The sequence below is a fragment of the Leptonychotes weddellii genome, chromosome 9 (assembly GCF_054177405.1).
Source record: "Leptonychotes weddellii isolate Sample4059 chromosome 9, ASM5417740v2, whole genome shotgun sequence".
Taxonomy (NCBI): Eukaryota; Metazoa; Chordata; class Mammalia; order Carnivora; family Phocidae; genus Leptonychotes; species Leptonychotes weddellii.
Window position 1 is genome coordinate 39,244,578 of NC_138377.1, and position 7,720 is coordinate 39,252,297.

General features: G+C 39.6%; 1 long non-coding RNA gene across 1 annotated transcript in view; it reads right to left on the reverse strand.

The window, feature by feature from the left end:
* Nucleotides 1-2,653: 2,653 nt before the first annotated feature.
* The window catches only part of LOC145723259 (uncharacterized), a 12,665-nt gene continuing 7,598 nt past the window's right edge, over nt 2,654-7,720 (reverse strand). The window contains exons 2-3 of the long non-coding RNA XR_014148183.1: nt 3,921-4,149; nt 2,654-2,827 (exon numbers count right to left, since the gene is read on the reverse strand). This is a non-coding gene — a long non-coding RNA (uncharacterized LOC145723259). The remainder of the gene's footprint in view (nt 2,828-3,920; nt 4,150-7,720) is intronic.

Here is a 7,720-nt window from a genome sequence, read left to right on the forward strand (position 1 = left end):
ACTGTTGCTCAGATTCCTGCGGAGCTCTCTCAGTTTTGCATGTAAATTAGGTCTCACTGATTGTAAGGATTTGCATGAGTTTGGGAAGGCAGAAATGAGGCAGAGGCTGCTTCCTGCCCCCTTTGGAAGTTTCATTCTGGCAAGCTGCGGTGGAAATGTGAGATTTTTCTGCAGCAGCATTACAGTCTTTCTTCCAGCTTCCTGGGCACCTGAAGCAGAAGCAGTGGCAACATGACACCTCAGCAGTTTGTTCCTGAACTCAACAGTTCCCACGGTGGCTTCAGAGGGATCGGCTCCCCTGGTGGGTCAGTTCTGGGATGGGGAATCATTCTAGGAGGTCCAAATGAGTGACTGCTCCTCCAACTTTGCCAACAATTGCATAAGTAGATAACCCCCTGTAGTAAATCCCTTTCTCCTTAAAATACTTGGGTTTCCAGTCCTTGTACTGAGTACTGAAGTTACTACCATTATCTACACTCTCCCTAAGAGAAAACTAAGGTGCAGAGAGATTAATTCCCTAAGGTCCCCATTTATTAAGTGGCAGGGGTGAGACGTGAATTCAAACTCTTTCTTATACTCCTCTCAACAAGATGGGGGAGGAAGGCAGAGTTGACGTAGAACTCAAGAAGAAAAACTGGTTTCACTGATCAGTCAACTACCTTAAAACTACTAGTAAAATGTGTGCAAAGATGAACCTACAAGTTTTTTTCTCAGGCCATTATTTAAAATAGAAGATATTCAGAAACAACTTCAATGTCCAATAATAGGAACTAGTTACATGAATTATATTCCATCCACATGATGGAATATTAAAAAATAATGTTGTATAAAGCAATAATAGAAGAATGATGTACAGCTCTATGTTAGTAAATTTGAAAACCTGGGTGAAATGAAACATTTTCTAGGAAAAAGTTTATCAAAATTCACCAAAGAAGTGATATAAGAAGAAAAGGTACGTTTGATAGCAATTATAAAAATTGCAAATAACTGCCCTTGAGAAAAACAGCTGGCCTTGATCGGTCCAGGGATGAATTCTCTTAAATTTTCAAGGAACTAATAATTCCAAGATTACCCGAACCTGTTCCATGGCCTAGAGAAAGAAGTAGAGATTTTCAATTCTTTTCAAAAAGTCCAAATACTAGTGGCTTCAAAACCTAACAAACCTTAACAAGGAGAAGCCAGCAATACATTGAAAGAGCAATACCTCAGGGAATTTCGATTCTAAAAATACAAAAATAATTCAATATTAAGAAATCTATTCATATAAGTCCCTACCTTAATAGATCAAAGGAAAAAAACCAAGTGATCATATAAATACATACCTAACAAAGGAATTTAGTAAAATTTAATACTCGTTCCTCATAAAAACTCTTAATAAGGTAGGACAATATGGATATAGGAATATGTGGTTATATCTGTAACATAATAACTAATGTATATTTAGGGAAGGATAAGTAACTATGTAGATCTCAAAAGAAGCAGCTTAACACTTAAAGGTGAATAACTATAGAAACACTTGTTAAAATCCAGAAGAATGAAAGTTATCCATGTCTCTACTATTGTCTAGCAATAGCCTGGTGGTTAACTGCAATTAGACAAGAGGACAAAGGTGAGTTTTACAAGTGTCAACCATTGCTGTACCAGACCCCTCTGTGGAACCAGCAGAATGACAACTAGACTCTTACATGACCAAGGCTTCCTCCGGTCTCTCTCCCTCCTTCCAAACCTGCCATAGCCTCTTTCTTAATCAGTACAACAGTGAAATGGTGAACAGTGATACTCATTTCCTTTCCATGCGGTGAGCCCAACCTTTCCCCAGTCTGTAAGCCCCAGTACCAGTTCTTTATGTTTTCTTGGGATGCCTGAGAGCCCCACATGACCCGCCAGTCCTTTGCAGTAATTCTGAGCTCCTGTCCCATCTCGTCAGGACTATGCTCTCAGCCAGACCAGGCAGATAAACACAGCCTTGCCATGACCTCAATAAGGGCCGATGGGTTGAGGTTGGACTCTTCCCAATAGCATGTTTTCATTGTAACTTAGCAGCTTTCAAAAGACCAAATATCTTACCTAAAAGGAGGGACCCTGATGGAGGGGATTTCAAGTAACAGTGGCAGATACATGGTCCTCAAGAAGGAATTCCTGTCCTAGCTAAGCCTTTCAAATGCAATAGCTACTGATTCTATCTTTATTTGAAGGCTGTCCCGCATCTAACTGGCTTACTGTTGCTGTTCGTTTATTAATATTACATCTTGGGCCGGCTTCCAAAATGGAAGTAACTTGCAATAAAAAAGAATTAAAAATCACCGAAAGTAAATATGTGAGGACTGAGCTTCCAGGAAGCCAAGGCAAAAAATGAAATGCAGCATGTTACATACTTCTCACTGTTTGGTAAATAGCACTATCAGCTTCTCAGAAGAAGAAAAGTTCTTTCTGGCATGAAATACCAAAACACACACATGCACACGTATGCACACACACACAAGCATGCATGTCCAGATGCCCCTTCAGAACTATCCTTTGAGAACTAATGTTCAGAACAAGGTTATCTGACAAGAATTCTGCAAAAGAGATAAAAGATTCTGTCCTTTTATTGGGAGATACCTCTTTGGGGAGAAGGGCACTGGCATACTGCAAAGGCAAAAGTAGGGGGAAGATAAAAAAAAAAAAAAACTTGCTGAGCTTGGTCACAAATGTGAAAGTAAGCTTAATTAGTTCGTACATGAGAAACACTACAGAACCTGAATAAAGGCTCTCCACAAAGTAGTCTTCGTTATTATTATTCATCAGGGTAAATGTGTGGTTTGCTTTCAGTTCTTCTGTATTGAAGCTAGTGAGACATGAAGATAAAGTTCCAAGACAACGTTAAATTACTAGTGCCTCTTATCAGAAAGCCGCATATTTCTTTTCAGGATTATGTACTGCCATTTTTCTTATTCATTACTGGTGTAACATCAAGCTGTGAACTTCTTCAAGGCTGGAAATAATTCATGCAACCAACCTTCTTTAACAAACTAATCATCTCTCCCCTTCAGGAGGTACAAGATATGGAACACTGGTGATGATTATGAAAAATAACAGTATTTATAGGAATCCACTGGGCTCCACGCTATCTTCAGTATAGCGAAGGAAACTTGAGCTGTGTTTAATGATCCTTCCACTAATACTCTCATTGAGGCAGGCAGGGCCTGTCACATCATTTTAGGATAGAAGTTCTCAAACATTTTGTCCTCAGAACTCCTTAACATTCTGATCAAAGTTATTAAATACCCACAAAGAGCTATTGTTTAGATGTGTTATGAGTACTGACATTTGCTATATTAGAAATTAAAGGTGAAATTTTTAAATACATATTTGCTAATCTTATTAAGATAAAACTTATTACAGCATTTTTATAAAGCACAACTATATTTTCCAAAACAAAAACATCTGTAAGAAGAGTGATATTGTTTTACATTTTTTGCTAATCTCTTTAATGCCTGGTTTCATAGTAGATAGCTGGATTCTCATATCTGCCCCTCTATTCAGTCTGTTCCAATATTACATGTCATGTAGCATCTGGAAAGCCCCAGCGCACACTCATGAGAGAATGAGAGTGAGAACGGAGGTAACAACTTGGTATTACTATTAAGACAGTTTTGTCCTCACAGTGTCTCAGGGGCTACCAGAGTTCCCTCCACATATTTTGAGAACTGCTGATTTGGGATCAGACTGACTCCCATAAAAGTGAAATTAAGTTAAATTTACTTTCTAGTAAAAAAAAAAAAAAAGCACAAGACTTAGAAGAGTAAAAGTTCCATCCTATATATGTAAACTAAACAGAAGGAGATAAACGTGTCTATTTTAAGGGGCTTAAATTTTATCTTGCCTAGGGTAAGGAGGCATATTGCACTACTCTTCAAAATGTCTGCTGCCCCTCTTACCTGCTACTCCTCAGTGGGTCTCCCAACACAGAAGATTATACTCTTCCCACGCGACGGTGTTTCCATCTGGCCACCTGACCCACTTTGGCCAGTGAAATGCGAGTGGAGGCGACATGCGCTGCTTCTGTGCCGCAGCTTTACGGGCTATTGCGTGACTCCTCCATCCCTCGTGTCCTCTCCCATCCCACTCGCGATGTCCCAGCAAAGGGCTGCTTCTTCAGCCTACACCCTGAAATGAAGGAACATGGAGCAGAGTGGCAGTCAATCTACAAAGTACATGTAACAAAAGAGGAGTCCTCTGAGATTTTTGGATTTGTTTATTACTGCAGCACAACTTAGCCTATAGTGACTGATAAAGGTAAGATAATTACAGAAAACCTTACACACTAAAGAAAGTATCATAATAATTATTCCTACATATTAAAGAATAAAAAGCGAGGGTGATCTATGTCAGCATCCTCAAGCTTTTTTCGCAAATATTTTATTAAATATAACAAGCATTATAGAGTGAAACCTTACACGGAACATCAAATATTCAGGGGTAAGACATGATCTCAGCATGAAAGGAGAGGATGGGAAGCATGACTTTGACATTAGACCTAGATTGGAAGCCTAGTTCTGCCGCTCCCAACTATATGACCTCAGTAAGTTTTCTTGGGAGTCTTATTGTTCTCATCTGTAAGATGAAAATCATAGTACCTACTAAAGATGGTTTTGAAAACTAAATAATATGATTATATAAAGTACATAGCAGATAGCCCAGCATACTGTGTGTTTTCAATGAAGATTACTTTCCTTCATCCTTCGTCTCTCCATCTCCCACCCCGACTCCCAGATGAGGATCTAGGGATTCTAGACTTAGCTCTATCTACTGGGTTTCTCATTTACTTTTATAAATTTTAGTCCTTCCAAAAATAAAAAAATTGGGGATGCCTGGGTAGCTCAGTCGGTTCTGTCTGCCTTCAGCTCAGGTCATGATCCCAGGGTCCTGGATTAGGCTCCTTGCTCAGCGGGAAGCCTGCTTCTCCCTCTGCCTGCCACTCCCCCTGCTTGTGCCCGAGCGAGCTCGCTCTCTCTCTGACAAATAAATAAAGCCTTTTAAAAAAATTGAAAATTGTACCTGTACAACATACATACACACACAAATAGTCATTTAGTCTGTCACTCAACTAATATTTATTAAATACTATACTCATTTTACAAATAAGATACCTCAAGCAGTAAGAGGTTTCATAACTTCCCCAAGGTCATATGTCAGAACATAAATATTTACCTCATTTTTTAATAGCTGATAATATTCAACAGTATTGATAAATTACAATTGACTTAATCCCCATTCCCCTTTTTGATGGACATTTTCAAGCTGTGTTATGTGTTTACCATCACAAAAAAGAAATCTCCTTATACATATGTAACGATATTTGTAGGGTAAATTCTAAGAATTGGATTGCTAGGCCAAAGAGTATAGAAATTGGGGCACCTGGGTGGCTCATTCGTTAAGCGTCTACCTTCGGCTCAGGTCATGGTCCCAGGGTCCTGGGATCGAGCCCCACATCGGGCTCCCTGCTCAGCCGGAAGCCTGCTTCTCCCTCTCCCACTCCCCCTGCTTGTGTTCCCTCTCTCGCTGTCTCTCTCTGTTAAATAAATAAATAAAATCTTTAAAAAAAAAAAGTATAGAAATTTAAATCCTGATAGATACTGCAAAACTGCCTCTTGGAAATGTCTTTGCCAATTTATCCTCCTGTGCTCAGGGTAGGAACACGCCCTTTCCCCAGACCTTCATCTACACTGTCCCCTTAACCTGCAGCAGCTTGTGCCTCTGGATCAATGTTTGCCAAACCATGTTCCCAAGAATACCCTCACTGGGCACTGTTTAGGAAAGGCTCCTGCCTGGAGAGCATCCCTCTTTCTTGTCTCTGGTAGGTTAATGTTTTCTTTCTCTGCTTTCACACGTAATGCATTTGGGGAGTCTGGCTGGAAGTGAGCTCTGTTCTGCTCTGAACTACTCAAGAATAATTCATCTCTCTGAAAGGTAACTTGTATATTGATCCAGAAACATTGCAGGACTGTAGCTTTTTCATTGATTATTTGATAATGGGTCATTTCATTTCTATCTACTTCTGACTCCTCTAACTCGGATAAAAAACCAGGTGACCCTGAGCCCATAATTCATCTCAGTGGAAAGCATTTTGCCTGCCAATTCACATTAGCTCAAAAAGTGACCCTGCAATCCTCCAAATCATTTAGAACAACACATTCCAGAGATGCCTCTCCCAACCTGCCTTATTCTTGTTTAATATATGGGCAAGAAACTAAAGGAGTTTGAAGCAAATTACATCTCATATTTTCTTGGAAGGAGGCAAAAGCAGATCTAAAACATCTTTCAATGGAGTGAGCCCACATGGACAAGAGCACTTGTAATCGCTTCCATTGTGTGTTCTTGGCCAATTTACAACTACATTCATTGAATTAATAATGATCAGCTGGGACTCACAGAGGCCTACTACCCAGGGCTCCACTGGGGGTTGCTGGCCAATAAATATTTCTTGATGATAACTGGGTGACAGAGAGAGATGGGCTTAGCCAGAAATTCAATCTTCCTGCAAAAGTGTGCTAGCCAAGATTCCTCCTCAAGCTACATAGATGCAGTACCCAGAGAAATGGGGGTGAAAAGAACCTTGAAGATATGTGAAAACTAAGAAATTGAGTTCTATGATTGCTTTGTTTGGTGAAAAGTAAAGTAAACTCCTTAAACATTATCTTTTTAACCAAACTGTCAACAAAGGGAAGAGAATTTGGAATTCAACATTTTGCTTTCCTGGATTCTGAATTTTCCTTCCTATTTCAAAAAAATATTTGAGTGGTACTAGGCAGCAGGCATTCAAGTTGTATAGAGATTAAAAGGAGGCCCAGGGCAAGGAATGAAAGAAGGAGAAAGCAGAGAAAAAATGGCAGGAGAGGGGAAAGAAAATACTGAAAAAATTATAAGAGACCCTTTCAACCCATGACCTATCTCATTGGCACTGAAAAACATTTGATCATTATTTCTCCCAAACATGATTCAGACTGCTGCCTCTACCTGACAAACAGGAAAATTACAGAGATAATTTAGCTATCAGTGTTAATCGTCTTATTGGAGGATGTGTTAGTCTAGTCAAGATATGACAGGTTATGCTGCAGTAACAAAGGACCCCAAAATCTTAACGACTAAAAACCACGAAGGTTCATTTCATGCTCAAACCACATGTCCATCTCAGGCTGCCAGGGCATTCTGCTCATCAGAGTAACCCAAGGACACAGGTGGACAGAAGAGCCAATTGCCTCTCAGAAGGAGACTCTTGCATCAGCAATAAAACGTTCTGGCCTGGAAGTAAAGAGCACTGATCACTACCACAGAGGCAAAGCTTAAGACAGGTCTAGCTTTGAATCCCTCCCTGCTTCTCATTAACCAAGTGAACTTGAACACATCACTTAAACTCTTGGAGATTCCTTATCTGAAAAATGGGAATAATACAACTTATCATGAAGTTGCTGTCAAGAGTAAATGAGATAGCATGGAGCACTGGGTGTTATGCACAAACAATGAATCATGGAACACTACATCAAAAATTCATGACATAATGTATGGTGATTAACATAACAATAAAAAAGTTTAAAAAAAGAGTAAATGATCTGCTAGCATTTTGTTCTCTCATTAATCTATTCTCCTCTGCACAAAATGACAAGACGGAAAAAATCACCTCAACAAAAAGAACAAGAGGTAGTACCGACTGCCAGGGACCTACTCAATACGGACATTA